Raw genomic sequence first — 19,009 nt, 5'->3', positions numbered from 1 at the left:
AGCGGATGAAAAGTAGCCACTGCCGCCTGCTGTGCCTCTTTCAACATCATGGAGGATCAGTGAGGAGAGAGAGACAAGAAAAATCAGGCCTTTTAGAAATGATCTGCCATTTCCAAGCAGTAAAATTAAAAAAAACCCCTTTTCATTTATAGATTTTGAAAGGAAATTCAAATCATTTTGTTTTCATTTCTGTAAGTTCTGTTCTGAAAATGTGGTCAGAAGCAACAGCTAGACTTTATACGCCCTCGATTTAGCTTTTATTCATTATCAATCTAATTAGAAAAAAATATGAATAATAGGAAGAAAACTGATGTAACGTAGCCGCTGCTGTGCATCTTTTGCCACCACACAGGCATGGAGATGCTTCACCATCACGCTTCAGTGGTGATGGTGAAAACAACATGCCAGTTTCTTTATTAAATCTCTAAACTTCACATAGTTTCTAGTCATTTTTTGCTCCTGTCACATTTGTCCTCACAGAGGGCTCATTTGACAAGATAAAGTCCTCCATGGAAACATAGTTAGATTTTGTCATTTGTTATTTCTTGTTTTGTCATGTGACTGTTGGTTGCAGCAAAGTTACTAAAGGCTTCTGAGTTGCACCAACGAGCGCAGAAATTTTTTGTTTTTCCGGTTAGAGAAAAGGTTTCAGAGATTGAGATCAGGCATTTTTAAATATATTGGCACAAACCAAAGCTTGATCCTTTGTATTATTACATCGACTGTCACCCAGGTGTGGTAAAGGGAGTTAGAACAGATTGGTTGCTTGTCCTGTGCTGTTATTGCTATTTAAAGCCTGCTACACACTGTACGATTTTTGGCCATCCGAGACGAAAGATAACAATCGTGAGAGAATCGTGGCTCATTGTGCAATCTGCACGCAGCAAACTTCATGTCATGCTCAAAGTTTATTAGATTCATGTCGTACAGTGTAGCTCGCTGTGAACTTATAAGATTGTTAAAATCACATAGTTTGTAGCCGGCCTTAGTCAATGAACAATGACGTGCCACTGAAACAGTTGATCCAAGGTTCGTCCACAGCACATTAGCTTTAGCTGACACCATTAACTATCACAAACTACTTTGTCATGGTGGCCCTTTGCTAGCTAAGACCCCAATGCTCTCTCATTGCCAACACGAAACTGCCTGTAGTTCAAATGACTGCCTCCTTGGGGCGCTACAGTATCAAACAATAAAAGACTCCACCGAAAAGCATAACCAAGTCCGAGTACAGCTAATTTACAACACTTGAAATGTACATGATTAAGGAAAATGAAATTGGATCGGCTCAGCAGCTACTAAATATTAAATTACTCAGATTATATCAGAGGCAAAAAAAAAAAAAAAACTTGATGCAAACATCCTTTATTTTAAACTCCTTCGAAACATCACTTTACACGAGTAGTTTGGGGATCATCGGAAAGTTGAAAAACTGTAATTAGGGGTGTCACTGTGGCTTTTTTTTTTTTTTTTCAAGGATTCAAAGACACACCTTTCCAACCCCCTGCCATGTTTTGGGTTCACAGGGTTAAAGTGAATTAGTGATGAACCATCTTCATGCATTAATCACACATCAATGACAGCCTAATTTTACATGTGCATATGATAAAGTACGAGAAAATGGAAATGCATAGCAAAAAGTAAGTTTTAGAGACACCCCAACATTTCACAAATCATGTTTTAAGAGATCTCATGTCTTAAAGGGAACCAAGCTCCCATTTCCTCCCCTGTGGTTCACACTAGAGTTATCTCAGCATGTGAACTTTATTAACTGCACACACTGAAATCCTGTTACAGTAGGTTTTGTTCTCGACTTTGAGTCAAGCCTTTCAGAACTTCTCACAACCTAGCTCTGATAACCTGCTCTTTGTTTCTTCTGTACCACCAACCACCTGTGCTTTCTGTGAGCTAACGAGCTTACAGATAACGAGTTGTGTACGATGAGTTTCAAGCCCCTGCAGACACAGCTGTCAATCAAACGCAGACAGGTCCGCCCACTCAGACGCTCTGAATCTAAAGGAGCATTCCTCAAGCATCTCCTTTCAAAACTGAGGGTTGTGCTGTTTCTGATTATTGATTGTTTATTGCACACACACGGAAGACATTTGTGATTTTAAACTGCATGTAAAAGAACGAACAAGAGGCACAGCGGTGAATGTTGCAGGCGGTGATGTTGTTTTCCTCAGGCATTCACTGACTCACTCTCACTGCACTCGCTGCATTGATGGTATACAAGTATGTAGGGCAACGATGTATGCTCTATCGGATGACTCTGCGCAGCTTTAATTAGGGCATCGTATCCAGAGGCTGCACGTCACATTAGCCTTTTTTTTTTTTTTAATGCGGCCAAAGTATCCAATCATGACAGGATATCTGAAAACTTCACTGCAATCAACAGCTTTTTAATGCCAAGAACAACAGCGGATAAACACATGCAAGCGCTCATCTCACTTAAAGTGATATATGAATTTCCATTTGTAAGCACCAAACATCCAAGGCCAAAGCGCTCGCATTTTGATAGCATAATGTTGTGCTGCTTTCATTTGCAGCGTCTGGTTGCATCTGTTGCGAGAATGTCACAGCGTGAGATGGAAATGTTTTTAGATGTTTACAAATTGAGATGTCTGGGAGAGAAATTCTGACAGCCTAACCAGGAGGGATGTCTGGGTGCAAAAAGAGGGGGAAAATAGAGAAGTTTGGCACGAAGGACAGTCCTCAGAGGAACCATCATAATCTCTTTTTCTGCCTTTCCAGCCCCCTGAAAGAGATTCTATAAATATATGATGGGAGTGAGAAGGAGAGGGGAGGCAAAATATCAAACATCTCCTCGCTCTGAAATTCAGAAGTTGAAAATGTTTGCAGCCTTAAAGGAGTGTAATGCATGTAAGTAAATTCATGCTCATTGCAGCAGCGGCAATCTGCATTTCTTATCTTCTGATTATGGATTGAGACGTGCAGCACCTGGAGAGTCTGGCTGCTGTTGCTGCTGCTGCTGATGGAAGCCCACGCAGGAATCTCAAACCTTTCATTTCCCTCGCAGATTCAGCCCGTCATTTTCGGGAATCAATTAGAGCTGGAGCCGGCACCGTCCCATGTGTTAAGGGGATTAGTCGGTCACTCGCTCAGCTGCATTCAGCTCCGCCTGTTCTCGGAGCTTTACATGAAGCAGGCTTATTTTACACGCAGGCAATATGAGGCAGATACAACAGATGGTAAGTGGAGATGGCTAAAATTGAGCCCACTCGTCTTTTCTCCGCCATAAGCTGAAATTCGCAGCCTTTATTTTTAAAAGAAAAAAAAAAAAAAAAGAGAGACAAGCTTGGCTGTCTTTGCAGCGGAAGCAGGATCAAGGCTGTACCTGTTTTCTCAGCAGCGTGCATTTTATATTACGATAAATTCTTGGGTGGAAAAGGATTAGGGGATTACAGAGCGGTGACACTTGTCTCCAAGACAGAGGGGGTCAAAAGTTCAGCGCAGCCCAGGAGTGTCGGGGTGGTGAAGCTCTTTCCAAAACCGAGGCTGTGATGCCGTGCCAGAGCGACTAGGCTGCCCAACAGCCTGCCAGAGCAGAAAGCTCGGTGCATGGCAGGAGATAAAGACACCCTGCTGCTGGTCGATAATAGTGAGAGGACTGTGGACCAGACCGAGTGCCCAGACTTCTGCACACACACGGAGGTCAACTCAACCGCACACTCGCCCAGTTTGATTCTCCTTGACCAGAAACCCAGCAGTACGCTTTATAGTGAAATCATGCAGACGTTATCGGGGGGGGGGGGGGGGGGCAGACATCTCGTTCAAAAGTTTGATGAAACGAGCCGCCCCTGCCTCCCTTATAAGCTTTCTGCATGAATACAGCAGCAGCATACGTTCAATGACAACTTCTTGGTCAGTCAAACCAGTTGTGCGGGGATTTCTTCGCAGATGAGGGGGAAGACAGCGAACTGCACGGCTATATATAGACACCAATCAGCTACAACATTAAAACCACCTGTCTAATCGTATATACAGTAAGTCCCCCTCATGCCTCCATAGATCAGGCTTGTTCTGGCACATCCCACAGGGGCATGATTGGATTAGTATCTAGAGATGCCTCATTAACAGCACTCACATAAACTTGGTGCCATGCTGAACTGAACAAAAACAAACAGGACACTGACCCAAGAATGAACTGAAGGCTAAACATCATCAGCTGCAACATTAAAACCACCTGCTTAATAGTGTGTAAGTTGCGCCACCTAAACAGCTCAATCTTAGCAGCATGGACATGGGACCTCTGGGTCTGTCCTGTCGTGTCTGGCACCTGGATGTTGGCAGCAGATCTTTTGGGTCCTGTTGGTTGCAGTGTGGGACTTCCACGTATCGGATTTGTTCTGGTACATCCTGTAGATATTAGATCGAACGGGGAAATGGGGAGTTTTAATGCCCGGTAAATGCTTTGGGCTTTTTGTTGTGTTCCACCAGGCAATCCTGAGCCATTTTTGGCGTAACTGGTCTGCAACAGTGTTCAAATGGGTGTCAAAGATTCACACGAATGCCAGGACCTGACATTTTCTAGCTGAATATTATAACATCAGTAGCTTCACCTGTCAGAGATGTGGAGGTTGCTCATTAAACCACAAGTTATGAAATGTGTTTGCTGGACTACTTGGAATGTCATGGACAACATAAATGTGTTTCATCTTTAAGAGGAGCATGAATCTGCTTAGAAACTAGCCTGGCAGTCTGCGAATTACATGTTGATAGTTAATGAGCAAAGTCTAAGTTGGCCTAATGGTGGCGCTACAGAAAAGGTTAGTTAAGCTCGAGAAAAGCTTTCGGTTCATCTTCTAGCAACCACGAATGTCCACAGCAAATTTCAAGAAATCTATGCATTTTATGCATACGTCAGCCACCAAAGTTTGGTCAAATTGTGACCTAATGGTGGGGAGTGGGGTCAGATATTATCTTTGTGAATAATCCTCTGAGGACCATGAATATTCGTGCCAAAATTTAGGGTAATAGGAACAAGATAGATAGATAGATAGATAGATAGATATTACCCCATTCATATATGTTAACTGAGGTAGAATTCTGACCCATCTCTTAGTTTTTCTAATGTTCTCATTGAATTAAACTGAGTAACTTAATGAACGAATAATATATGTAAATCAAAACAATGCAAAAAGACCATTTTCTTAAATATTTCTTATATCCTTCCTCAGACTGTCTGTCATTACTGGATCCAACTGTATGTCAGATTGTTAGACTGCATTGTGGAGGGTCACACTGAAGCATGTCTGAGTATGAAGCAAAATTTATATAGATGTCAAAAATATGCTTTGAGAACTTCTGACTTGACATGGGTCCATGAGTTTTTCTTGTGTGTTTTGGCACTTGTATTTCACATGATGTTTTCTTTGTCTTTATCTTGTGTTTTTCTTACGGTTCCCTACTGAAAGTTTTAATTTTCAAAATGCTTCTGAGACCACATTTTTTCCAGATATTCATTACTCAAATTACACTTATGATTGCATAATCATAAATGAAATAATTTGTAAGTAATTAGCTTTCTCGCAAAAAAAATTAAAATAACATTCCATAATGAGTGTTTCTTGGATATCTCATTTTGGATTAGTGCCCCAAAGAGGCAAATAAAGTTCAACTCCGCAGAACAAAGTGAGTCGAATCAGATACAGAAGTCAAACAGAGACTTCACAGTATGTGGAGTTTGTAGCGGGAGTCCGACAGCATCAGTTTGTACCAGATAAATATAGATTCCAGCTTGCTGGAGCTTACATTAGGGATTTATCCTCATTTTCAACCAAAAAATGGATGATTGCTTTTCAGTGAGTCAGAGGAGGACTGTAACAGCTCAGCATTTCTCTCTGGGAAATACAGTGAATTTTAATGATGGGTTTCAAAGGCAGTGAGCCTAGTTTAGAGAGATCCTTTGAGCTGTGGACACCATTACCCCAATACTGATAGATTTTTCCATCTCAGCTGATATTGACTGGTTTCCATTTGTGATAGCTATCAGGGACACAGCAGCAGAGGGGATGTGTTCCACACGAGCAGCGTAGGACAGCCTCTTTGTGACCCCCCGGAGAGAGTTACGCTAACACACCACGCCAGCTGAATCACAATCTGTGTCACAAGCACACACACCTCTGACCTTCAGCTTTAGATTTGTAGCGACAATCTAATACATCTACAAAATGGTACAACATATCAGGCTTCTTCTGTCAGGGATGGAATGATAAAATCCGAGACTGACTTCCATGGTTGGCCCTGGTATATTTCCACTGCTCGCCAACATCATCAAGGCAGACACAGGCTTACACAGAATGGAATTTAATGCTAAAGAAAAGTGAGTCATCTCCATAATATATTAAGAAATGTTGTATTGTTCAGTCGTTTCTTTGACCCCTTCGACTAAGCTGTTTTAAATATGTGACAGGAGGGCTGGTTCTCGCCTGTGGTTGGGTTTACGCTCAGACACAGATGCACCTCTTTTGAAATTGGTGCTTTTATATGATCCTGACATAAATAAGGAAGACAAACGAAAAGTTAAACTAAAGTTAAACAAACATTTAGGATGCTTATTCGTTCCAGTCCGAATCCGAGCTAGACCCTTTTGACTGCTTGTGCTTTCTCTTGCTTTGTGTGCTCTGAGAGACGCTCTACAGCAGGTGTCTTTGGAGTTTTACGCTAGTCTGTCCATTTTCCATTGACTGAATGAAAGAGTGTTTTTTTGTTTGTTTTCTCAACTTCTGTTTGGTTGCCACATTTGAGTGAGCTAACCGCACCACTGCCTGTAGCTAATGCTCGTCTGTTTCATAACTGCGAGACCAAAATGAACAACATGGGGTAATATGGACACTTGAGAAAATTTGGATTTTTTTTGCAGCTTAAAACAAAGCAAGTAACAAAATATGTCAGAGGAGACATGCATATCAATAAGCAGACAGGCGAAAAATGAAAAACCATCATAAAGTGGCTCACTAAGGGTTTCGGCCATTTTGTGCTGCCAGAGCAGCTTCGATGCACTTTGGCGTTGATTCTCCAAGTCTTTGATGCTCTACTGGAGGGATTCAAAACCATTCTTCCAAATGATGTTTCCTCACTGGGAGTTCTGATGGTAATGGTGAAAAGCGCTTTCTAACACATTGGTCCAAACTCTACCATTGGTGTCCAGTTGGGTTGAAATTTGGTGACTGTGAATGCCAAAGCACATGATTCACATTCAGCGAGCCCTCATGTCCAATGGACGGAGGTATTGTGATCTTGGAGGAAACCACTCCTATCAGGATAGAAGTGTTTCATCCTGGGATAAAGGTGATAACTGAAAATCTTGGTATTGATTTGCAGTGACCTTTCCATCAGTGGAGACAAGTGGAACCAAACCATGCCAGCACAATGCTCCCCACAGAATACTGGAACCACCAAGTCACCTCACTACAGGGGTCAAGGGTTCCAGTTTGCCCTTTAGTTTGTTACTCGTCTGAGTTTTTGTTATGGATGATGGTATGGAGCTGCTACAGTTACATAATTTGAGTTCAGTTACACGTTCAAAACTCCTGTGCGTTTTTAAAAATAGGCATCACTGAAATGAATCCAGTAAAAGAATACACAGACAGGAAATGTGAATCTAGTCTGACAGCTGTTATTTAAATTGAAAATATAATATCAAGATTTAGGGTTAGCCGTGTAGAGGGGTGTGCTGTATAATCTTCAGTCAACAAGATAATAACATAATAACGTCATGTTTAACACTGGTGTTTTCCCCAGACAATGTTTTTTACTGCAATAACAGAATTGTGGGTACATCATCCTCTGTGCCATACCTCTACATATGTAGATTCATGAAGTCATATACTGTATGTCCATATCCATGTTTCTATGAGAACTTTATTATATGTGTGTGTGTGTGTGTGTGTGTGTGTATATATTCTTTTTTTTTTTTTGCCTTAATGTACTTCTTGTCCTACTTGTTTCATGCCTTGACTGTATCCACTGCTGTAACATATAAATTTCCCCAGTGAGGATCAATGAAGTTGATCATATCTTGTCCTATCTTATTAAACCACCTCCCCTGGTCAAAAATAACAAATCCCATTCACCCAGTCACGCCTAGTGTATATATAAAGAGGATATCAATGTAGGGACTAATCACTGATGCGCGTTTGTTTAGTTGAGGTATAGCCTACATCTGTCTGCTTAGACTTGATCGAGTTTCTATCTACACATTTTTATGCTAATTGTCTCTGATCAAATATCAGTTTAAATGTGAAATTCACCTGATCACATCAGCCGGTTAGTCTGCAAACAAAAGGAGAAATGTTAAGAGGCGTAGAGAGACTTCAAGCAGTGCTGTTTGTTGAATCAATGAGCTGTATGTATATATATAAAATATTTTTTGAATAAATATTTTTTTAAAGTGCTGTTCTGACAGAACACTGTGCGACGTTCACAGAATAAATCAGTAGCGCTACATTAAAAAAAATGACAAAATAATTGAATCAACATTTATTGCTGTATTGGCACAGTCTGTCACCTCACACTGCTACATTATCATGACACTAAAACTCACAAAATGCCAACAACAAATAAAACCGTAAAAGAGTAGCATGTATTCTCCCTGACAGCAGAAGTGCGTGCAGTTTGTTTGTCTCTGTCCCCGTCGTCACATGTGGTTTTATGTGCAAACCAAACCGGTGCATAGAAACAGGTGGCTGGAAACGCGCTTAATGAATAGAATTTGGAGATCCGCTGGTATTTAGAATGCATAATAAAACAATTTAGCCGGATTTAACAAATGCGGTGGTCTCACATGAAATGAAGGAGGGGGCTTTGTTTCTTCGTGGTGCCGGTCTGAGCGTGGCTTAGCCAAATGACCATTATTTGTGGTAGCGTTCGCCAGCTGCAGTCCTGAACTGCGACACACCTCAGAGAAGTCCGTCGGGATTAATTAGGCACCTTGACAGCTGCCGTCAAATGAAGAAGAAGACGCTTTGTTTCACGTCCCCTTTTCCCACATTCCCTGAGTCATCCTGGGATTCAAACTGGCAACTTTCTTGTTTACAGGCCTGCATGTTGAGACTACAGGCTGCTGCTGCCCTCTGCAGACTTGGCTGAAAGAGAACTGAAATGATTAGCAGGCAGCATTTGGAAAAAGGTGAGATGACTTCATTAATATCCACAGCACACGTCTGAAAAACCAGTGTCCATTCAGTCATTGCGATGTTAGCCATATCAATCTCAATCTACTTGAACATGTTGCATTCTGAACTAATCAAAGCTTCTTTTTTTTTCCCATTTTGGAGCCAGACAATATCATCTTGGCAAATTGCTTACCCTGGCACTGTAGCCCCTCTCACCCTTCACTTCATCAAACAGAGCAAGCTGCTTAATATTCCTCTCATCCGGAGACACTTAGGTTAAGTAGCTGTTTTGGCTGGAGGTAAGCCTTAAACCCTTGAAAGAAGCCGCCACCTGCTAGTCATTGTTACCCCCGCAGGCAACCTTGGAGGGCGGCTCAAAAGTCGAGCCACCGAACGAGGAGGTGCCACCACACGGCGAGTCTAAACAATGTGGTAGTGGGATCAGGCTCTGCAACATTAGACCTGCAAAGTAAATGCTAAGTGGTACAGTATCTGATTATCTACCTGCTGCTGCTTCACACTGAGCAATGCCGCTGCCTTAATCCACTTATATCCGCGGGGAAAAGTCTTAGCTCAACAACGAGAGCAAATTAAAGCCTTTCCCATCATCCCGCAGTGGGAGCGTGTGATGCCCCGTCTGGATCCGTGGAGGCTGTTCAAACCAGACCCACAAATACAACCCAGCAGACTGGAGAGCTCCTCTCTATTTTCTCAGCATGTACTGCTTCGCTTGGTACCACTGACCTCAGCCGGTCAGTAGACATGAGGCAATCTGGTAAATTTCATACTTTGCCGCCTGTGATTGATCACATGTGTCATGATGAGGTCAGATGCTGATATACAACCACAGTCCACTCTAAAAAAAAACAAAGAGGGTGTTTGTCACAAGTATGTGCTTTAGTTTTTGCAACGAAAAAAAAGGGGGTCTTTTTGTGTGATGTAGAAATGAAGGGTAGTACTTGAAGGATAAGGCAGGCAATTTTCCAACAAAACCCATGAAGCATCAATGAATGTGCATATTAACAGCTATTGTGTAAATATCTTATTCCTCTGTGTCATAGAGCTCCATTGTTGTTCCAGAAAGCACATCAATGAGCCGCACTGTTGCAAATAAACATTCAAAAAAACATCCACTTTGATTTAGCTAGAAGACTGTGTGGATAAAAAAGAACTTAAATACATATTACAGTGTTTTTTTTAAAAAAAAGAAAAAAATGGTAGCACAACAGCTTAAATCATTTCTGTTTTGAGGTCAAATTGGAAGATTTCTGCAAATATGGTACCAGATTGTTTTTCTGACTGCAACAACAAAACAATCTCAATTTGTAGCAGCTCTGATTCACACCTCTGACTGGCTTCTTTTCCATATAAAAATGCAAGTAATGTTCTTAGTATTTAGTGCAGTTTGCTATGACAAGATTTAATTTGAAATGATCAGAACCATTGGTTATAACGGGATTCTGTAGCATTGTTCAGGTTCCTTCTGTAATAATGAACATTAAGGTAGCAATACAAATACATTTTTAAATGGGAATATAGAATAGGAAGAAATATTGGCAGGTCCATTTCTTTCCACTTTGCAATTCCATTCAAAGAGGTGTGATGAGATTAAAAATAGATGCATCTCATCAACTTAACTACATTTTGGAAAATGTTTTTAAAAAAAGAGTGAGACTGATGTAACTCCACATTTTCAGAAACCAAAGTATATTTAAACAACATTATTAAAATGTCAGTTTGAGTCAATAAGCAGAAAAAAAATGTTGATTCAGTGCCATGCTAATGCTAGCACACTAGCATGCTAAATATGTGTTTATTCACAGGTGTACAAATGTACACTTTGCACCAGTGTGTGACAATTAGCAAAAACTATGGTGCCCAGCAGTTTCAGGAAATTTTTAAAAAGTGAAACATGCTCTGTATTTGTGAACAAATGTTCATGGTGCTTTGTGCCACAATAGGGAAGTCAGAAAGTACTGAAACACATTGTTGGTCTTTTCACCAGATTTGCCTGGATGCTGTTGATTTGTTCTTGCAACATGTTCGAGTTTATTTTCCAAAAACTACTTGTCAAGTCAATAAACCCTCTTTGTCTCATATCTTCTCTCACTTCAGACCGTGCAGTCCGTCTGCGTCACGTACAAAATGTGCTGTTTTGTCTTTCGGTTCCGTGGTGAAGATCACTTCAGACGACGATTGTTTGACTGCTACAAAAGGCATGAAATGGGCTGCGTGTTTTTGGTGTGGTAGGAAACTGGCACAACCACATCTAGAGAAAGCAGACCCCACACTGAAAGGCCCAGGGCCAAGATTCAAACAAAGAGACCTCGCTGTGAGAAGGCAGCTCGAACCACTCAAGCACCATGCGGCCTGTGATCGCCGTGTCTCGCTGCAAGGGTGTGAAAGGAGTGTAAGTGACATTTTGGGAAACTGAAACATCCTGTATATTGTTTGAAACCTCCTGGTGAACATTTGAAGATTAAAGAAGGTCAAAACTAAAGACAGCAGCTGGCAGATTTTTGACATGACAGTAACACTGTATACCGCTGCAGCTAAACAATACAACCACTTAATGCTGATTCGACTTTAGATTTCCATGCAAATGTAAGACAAATGTTAATTAAATCTGAAAAAAAAATCTACAAAAGAAAATGCAACCTCGTGCCAATTTCCGTCCACTACTGTTAGATGGTAATTCTTCATTCCGACGCCAATAAACCATTGCAGAAAAGACAATAGGAAGAAAAGCTTCAGTAAAACCTCAAATTGTGGGAAAATAAATGTAGAAAACATGAAGGAAATATAACATTTCTGTTTGTTTCATGTATTACTTTGAGGAAGTTTACAGTTCCCCCGTTCCTCCAAACAGATCTGATGTTTTTGTCTGGCTTTCAGTGGAGCTGAAGTTTTAGTGGGTGTTGAAGTCAAATGTTTCATGTTAGTCATCATTTATTCAGTCAGTCTGCTTTTATCAATACCGGCCAACAAAAATATAAAAGCTTTTCAGCAATATTTAAAGATTTTATTTTTTTTGTGAATTATCATTTAGGTTCCCCTATGTGCAAATTGAAAAAAACAACAACATATAAATGGAAATTATGGTGACATAATCTATAGTGTCCTTCACAGCTATGAACAAATTCATGCCAAGGCTCAAGAATTGGTTCATTGGTCCACCAGTTTGCTTTAGACTGACACATCTCACCTACTATTAAACTTTGGAGAGACATTTGTGGTGCCATGATGATGCAGCTTGTAACATTTTTGTTTTGAAGCGAAACATCTCAATGACCCAATGGAAGCAGGACCATGAAATCTAAAACAGATATTCATGATGCCCAGAGGATGAACCACACTGATCCCATGACTTTCTTTTAGCACCACAAGTTATAAGTCCTTACATATCCAGCTTTTGAATAGGCTGGTGTAAACTTTGATAAAGACAGATACAGTGCCCAGAGAATGAATCCAGATTTATATGTGTGGGTGGTCGTGTTCCCCTGAGGATGGATTGTAATTTTAGGATTCTTTGCTTTTTCATCGAGCACCACAGTCGTATCAAAATTTAAATTTCTCCAATACTTTGTTTATGATCAAATCCCTGCAAAACTGTTTTCCATTTCCATCAGCTCCAGCTAAGATAGTGACCATGGGAAATATTTAACCTGCTAAATATTAGCATGGTAGCAGTATTAGCATGTTAGCATACTGATGGCTGTTCAGATCCAATGAGTGCAGCCTCACAGAGCTGCCAACATGGCTGCAGTTTTATCACACTGGTTTTTTTATATATATACTGTTATTTTAAAGCTATGAAGACAATAGCCTGCTTTTGAGTAAGACACCATTTGTAGTTGGCTCTTTTTTTAGCTTTATCAGATAGTTTCTGCAGTTTGTCCATTTGACCTCTGATCTTTGGTAAAGTGCTGGAGGGAACACTCAACAGAAACTTATTGACAATCTATTAACATTTACAACAGCACACTTGATGGACTGTTGTAAAAACCTTTTAATCCACATTTTTAACAGCAGATACTCTGCACTTAGAAAGTGAAAGACCTGTGACCCTTTATGGATGATTTACTTACACGTTGAACTGCAGACTCAATGGCTATTAATGTCTCAGCAGATGGATTTTTCACAACCTCGCATTTCGAAACTTGTTGCTTCCAATTGTTTCTAACAGATTTATGTTATATAGCATTGTAGAAAGGTGAATAATTAAAGCCATTATAAGTAACTTAAAGCTGTTTGCAATGTATGCCTTATTATAGAGAGGTGCCTAAATGTCTGAGAAAGCAAAAGGCAGAATTGAATGTGACTCTCATTTAAAATGCTGTAAATGCTGCTGCTCTTTACACTCACCATTTGTAATGTTTGTGCTTGATTGCACGCAGATCTATTTGCGTATTTATGTGAATGATTGCATGTTTGAGTCTGTGCATTTTATCAGTGTAAATAAATTAAAGGCCTTGTGAGTTATTAAAAGGCTGGCTGCCCACGTCAGTCTGGGAGTGTCTGTAATCTCCTAACACCATGCACAGCACACAGATTCATGCTCCAACAAATCAGCTTCAGGAAATGGCTGTGTTGCCACAATCTGATTGCTCCAACTTCAGCAGCCAAACAGCCGCTCAAGTGGCTGATATCAGCTAATGGAAGTGAGTAGCTGTTAGTGTCAATATGCTGTCACACGCGCCTGAGATCCTGCTCACATTATGCGGATGTGGGTGGCTGTGTGGCTTGATAACAATCCTCGACTGACATGCCGCCACAGTGTGGAGCAGCACCAGAGATCAGTCTGGGTCAGCTGCTGGCTGCAGGTACAGTACTTCTCAGCAGGTTTTAACCAAGTGGCCGCCATCACGGCTGACAGCTGAGCTGCAGTCTAAGTGCGCTGAGATGTGTGTATTTCCACCGTCTGGCCCTTCACTATGGAGTGTCACTCCATATGAAGTCAGACTCACAGCTGTGTGGATACTCTGACTTTAAACGGGAGGGTGTAAAGTAAACTCTGGGACAAACTCTGTACTCTACTCCATGAGCAGAAAACATCTGTTGCCATGGACACAGATAGATGCAATGATTCAACTTCTGGATAAATGTGATAAATCCTTACTCAGTTTCTTTACTCCTATAAAAACAGTGTTACCACACCATAGAAATAGTCCAGTCCAAGTCAAATTTTCTGAGAGGAAGTCTAGAGGACGTACTTATTATACCCAGTATACCTAATGTACCAGAAGTAAAAACATTCACTTTACAGAATAATGTACATCATTGTGTTTTTAATTATTGATGTGTCCTTTTGTACATTATTTAAATGTTTCAGCTGGTAAAAATGTGGCTAATTTGCATGATACTGCTGGATAGGTTAGAATTTTTCAATAGTATTCAGTCTTGGGTAACATATAGTAATACATCACCATATTTTGTATGTCTTTGCCTTATTAATTTAAGTCTGCAAAGAGATTTGTGTCCAAAGTTATCAAATAGATATTGTGGAGCAAAAAGATTTTATATGCACAGTATGTACCTAGAAGAACAAGCTAAAGTAGGTTTCTGAATATTTTTTAAAAATTTGGACATGGAGGGAGACAGACATTGAGTGTTAGTAGAATCACAGAATGTAAATGTACAAAGTAATTACAATGTAAAAGTTAATACATAGAAAATGTTTTGAAAAAAATGTGGAATACTGTAATGTTCAAAATGATTTTTTTAAAAAGCGAAAATAATACCAAATGTCTGATTCAAGTAGCTGATTTTGAGCCAACATCTCGACATTGTCTAAAATCCTCCAATAAATGAGGATTTTTGATGCAGTCCATGACTTTTTCTCTCACTTACCTGCCAAAACAGTAACTTTTCTGTGTTTAGGAACCTCCTGATTAACAAATGAAACACTGGTTCCAACCCACCAAGATCTGGACTCTAGAAAACCTCTGAAGATACCCTGCGGTGTCTGACAAGTGGAGGTTCGTAGCAAATCTTTGAAGTCTGGTGAGTTTTGAGTTTGAGACGCCACAGAACAGACTTGTTCCTCGGACCGCTACAGACCAGAAGCCCCCAAAAATACCATTTCAAAGATAATCCCAACCAGTTTTCTATACATAATAATTAGGTCTTTGTTGAGGTTGCTCATGGGCTGTTTCTCCAAACATTTTGGCTCTGAGAACCAACTGTTCACCATAGTTATGAGATAATCATTATTCATCATGAGTGGTCAGAATGTTTTGGCTCACCAGCATGTATGCATCTGTATTGGCCAGGCTACAGATCCGATGCAATCTGTCTGTTTTCTCTGATGTACATAAATGAGGTTTGGCTCTTTTCCAGTCTTAGCTATGATGTGTCTTGAATCATCTTCAGAGGAAGTTTTTCCAGTCAGATTTCAATCCGTCTTGAGTGCTTCTCGGAAACATTTACACTAAAATCGAACGTCTGTCCGTCTGCCTGTATTGAAGGAGTGTAAATGGAATCACAGCATAAAGATCAAACTGAAACAGTATACTTTAATGTAGTCTTAATGTTAAATTACCAGTCAAGTGATTCTTCTTAGTGTCCCAACTGCATCTCGTGGAAAACAAATGAATCTTAACCTCAGTGATACATCATTAGCTCTGAGAGTTAGGTTCCTCCATTTCTAAATTTGTTTCATATAATCACACTCATGTGCTACTTTGTTAATCTCAAAATAAAAGGAAAACAAAAATTCTCTTTTCCCACTCAGGATGCTTTTATTGCCTCCTGCTGTGACTGGTCTTCAGTTGTCATATTAAGGAAATCTTTAAAAAATTGCCTTGAAATTTCTCTTTGTATCCGCCAATGACAATAACAAAAAAGCAGAAGTTGAATCAAACTGTCACATTGTGAGGTTCTTGATCACAGCGCAGACTTCTTCTACTGCAGCTTCTCTTTTTAAAGTGCGGCAGGGCTGTAAAAACAAAAGAATTGATTCTTTCCACCAGCTTCTATCAAAATGACCACAAGCAAGGACACCCAGACAGGATCCCCAGCACACTAAAGTGAATATTAAGTCAAATAATTGGATTTGCTTCCTAAGCCGTCGCCACCAAGGAACTGACAAAAAGGGAGAGTAATGGAGGATCTCTGTATCTCCGGCCCTCAGTGGGATTAAAAGAGGAGAAATTAATTGAATTCATATTATATGTGTATTAATCTTACTCTGAGAAAGGTTGCAACCTTGAATGCAAAAATCATCTGTGAGTACTTCACAATGAAGTGTGAATTGCTCTAAATGATAATCTGCCAAGTCTAATATGGATCTAGTGATAGAAGTAGGGTTCCCTATTGATGGAATGAGTGGAGAGAGTGTCTGAAATGTCAATCTGATCGTCAGTATGATTATCTCGTTAAAGCAAAGCTCCCTGGGATAGTCTTGGGTAAGTGAGCAGCGGGGCTTGCATAATGCTGAGAGAGATTAGTGCAGAAATTGAAACCAAAGATAGTCCAGTGTGTGTGTGAGTGTATTTCTGTATGTGTGACTTGCGGGGATGTGAAACTGATGGAGAATATTAGCTGCATGGTGTCACAGCAGGTAGAGCTTCATCAAGTTAGAGATTATTCTCTGACTATGCATACTAAAATGACAGCCGCAGAGACTTAAGGCAACAGTGTGGAGATCACCTTCAGGACAACACCTGGGTAGTTTTATATTTAGTTTGGTGGTCAGTTTTAGCGGACTGCAGTGGGATTGGGACTGTTCTTCCCACAGGAGCCGGTGCAAATCTGGTGGGAGTGGACGGTTTTAACTTTGCTGCAAGGGTGATCAGAAAATGTGGATTCGGTGTTTTAGCACTAACCAGAGGGATGGAGTCAACGAATGAACTTGAAAAGAAGATTAAAGCACGTCTTTTGCAGTACAAAGGCAAAACAGGACAAGACTAACATTTGGACAAAGTTCTCAGTTGTCATCAACAAACATGGAAAAGAAAAGAATGTAGTCACCGTGACAGCAGCCATAGGTTTTCTGAAGAACGGTTCTGAAGCTCCATGTAGTGGCTTTGGCTGTCACAATCTTGGCAGCACCGTACTCCTCATAGCTCAAAGCTGATCAAAACTAAGAAAAGAGCTTAGGTGGATCTAAGGCAAGGTTGGAAACATCTCTGGGCCATGCAGTGGACGGCTGTGGCTCAGGCGGTGGAGCAAGTTAGGCGTTCAATCCCCTGCCCTGCCACATGGGCAAGACACTGACCCAAAATTGCTCCCAATGGCAGGCAGGCACCTTACATGGCAGCTCTGCTGCCATTGGTGTTTCAATGTGTGTGTGAATGGGTAAATGAGAAACACCATGTAAAGCACTTTGAGCACCTCTAAGGTAGAAAAGCGCTATTGAAGTCCAGACCTTTTACCATTTAAAACTCTTCTGTGACGTTCACTTTCAGCACCTTAATTGTGCACAACTGTAAGCCTTAGTACAACTTGACTGTGTAAATTAGCTCTAGAGACCACAACTATTCATTCAACATGTTTATTTTTGCTGTAAATTTGGACATTTTAACATGGCAGTCTGTGGGGATTGACTCGCTGTTGAAACCAGCCTCAAGTGGCCATTTGAGGAACTGCAATTTTAACACTTCCATATTGGCTTCATTTTTCAGCCCTGGAGGTTGCAGTTTGTATACAACAAATGAATGTGGTGCCTTGTATACAAGGCACCACATTCTGGGTTGAAGGGACATACCTGCTTTATTCTCGCTGGTCAAAGTAAACCTTCCTTCATACATAAATACATTTTCCTGCACATATTAAACAAGATACTTTCAAGCAATGTAGGCTATGAAATGTCTTCTTACTACATATGTGTAACTGCAATTCTTCTGAATGTAGCTTTAACTGTAATTTGGCTATGATATTTCTGACAGTTATGCAGCTTTTTATTTGTGCAACATTGTAAAATAATGTGATTTCCCCATTGAACAAAAAAGGGCACAAAAGCAATTGACCTGTTCCCATTTAATGGCATGTTTGCTAAAGCGGGCAATAATGATCAGAAATCCAACTTTAGCCAGATTAAGAAAGCAGTCTTGTGCAGGACTCTGTTCAGTTTTTATCCAAAGTGTCCAAATATGCCTACATTCTCAAGAATGACTGGCCCTAAACTTGTTATCGTTAGTAGCAAGACTAAGAAGCTGAGGGAGAACATGTGTGAAAATTCCAAACCAGCAGTATTCCAGTTTAATGCAACTAAAACAAGTGCAAGTCTGACAATGTCATGCGTCTTCATGGAGCATCAAGAAGAGCCAGAGGATGGATGATGGAAACTTTCAGTTGAGACTTTCCAGACATCCTTGAAGTTGGTGGAGGAGGTCAGTCTATAAGAACAGACTGGAGGAAGTGCAATAATATTCAGATGGCAGCATCCAGGAATTCATCATTTTGGAGAATGTAAACAAGCATTTTCAAGATCATTGGTCAAGTACGATGATGATGAATTTGTCATTGTAGGGATGATGACAGCATGGGAAAGAAGAAGTGATAAAAGATATTGAACCACAGAGAAAGAAAGGCAGAATATGAGGAAGCAGATCCTCTTTGTTGAACCTTCGCCAAAGCTTTATAGTACACCAGCACAGCACGCCACACAAAATCCTTAACATCCCCCAACCTCACCTAAACTCTGGTTGGCACACAGCCTTTTACTGTTTAAGTGTTGCTGAAATCATAATCATTTCAATATACTTAAATTACATCAGAGGCTCCTCCAGCTGTGGTTTCTCATTTGAATTCACCACATGAGCTGAAGGTAATGCTGGGAAAAACACCTTTTTGACAGATATTTTTGGTGGTTTAACAAGAAGCCTTCTCTCTTTTTATGTATTACCAAACTAACTGTCAGTCAACTA

This window comes from Stegastes partitus, unplaced genomic scaffold (assembly GCF_000690725.1).
Source record: "Stegastes partitus isolate 25-593 unplaced genomic scaffold, Stegastes_partitus-1.0.2 Scaffold533, whole genome shotgun sequence".
NCBI classification, from domain to species: Eukaryota; Metazoa; Chordata; class Actinopteri; family Pomacentridae; genus Stegastes; species Stegastes partitus.
The sequence above is the reverse complement of the archived record's forward strand: the minus strand, read 5'-3'. Positions refer to the sequence as shown.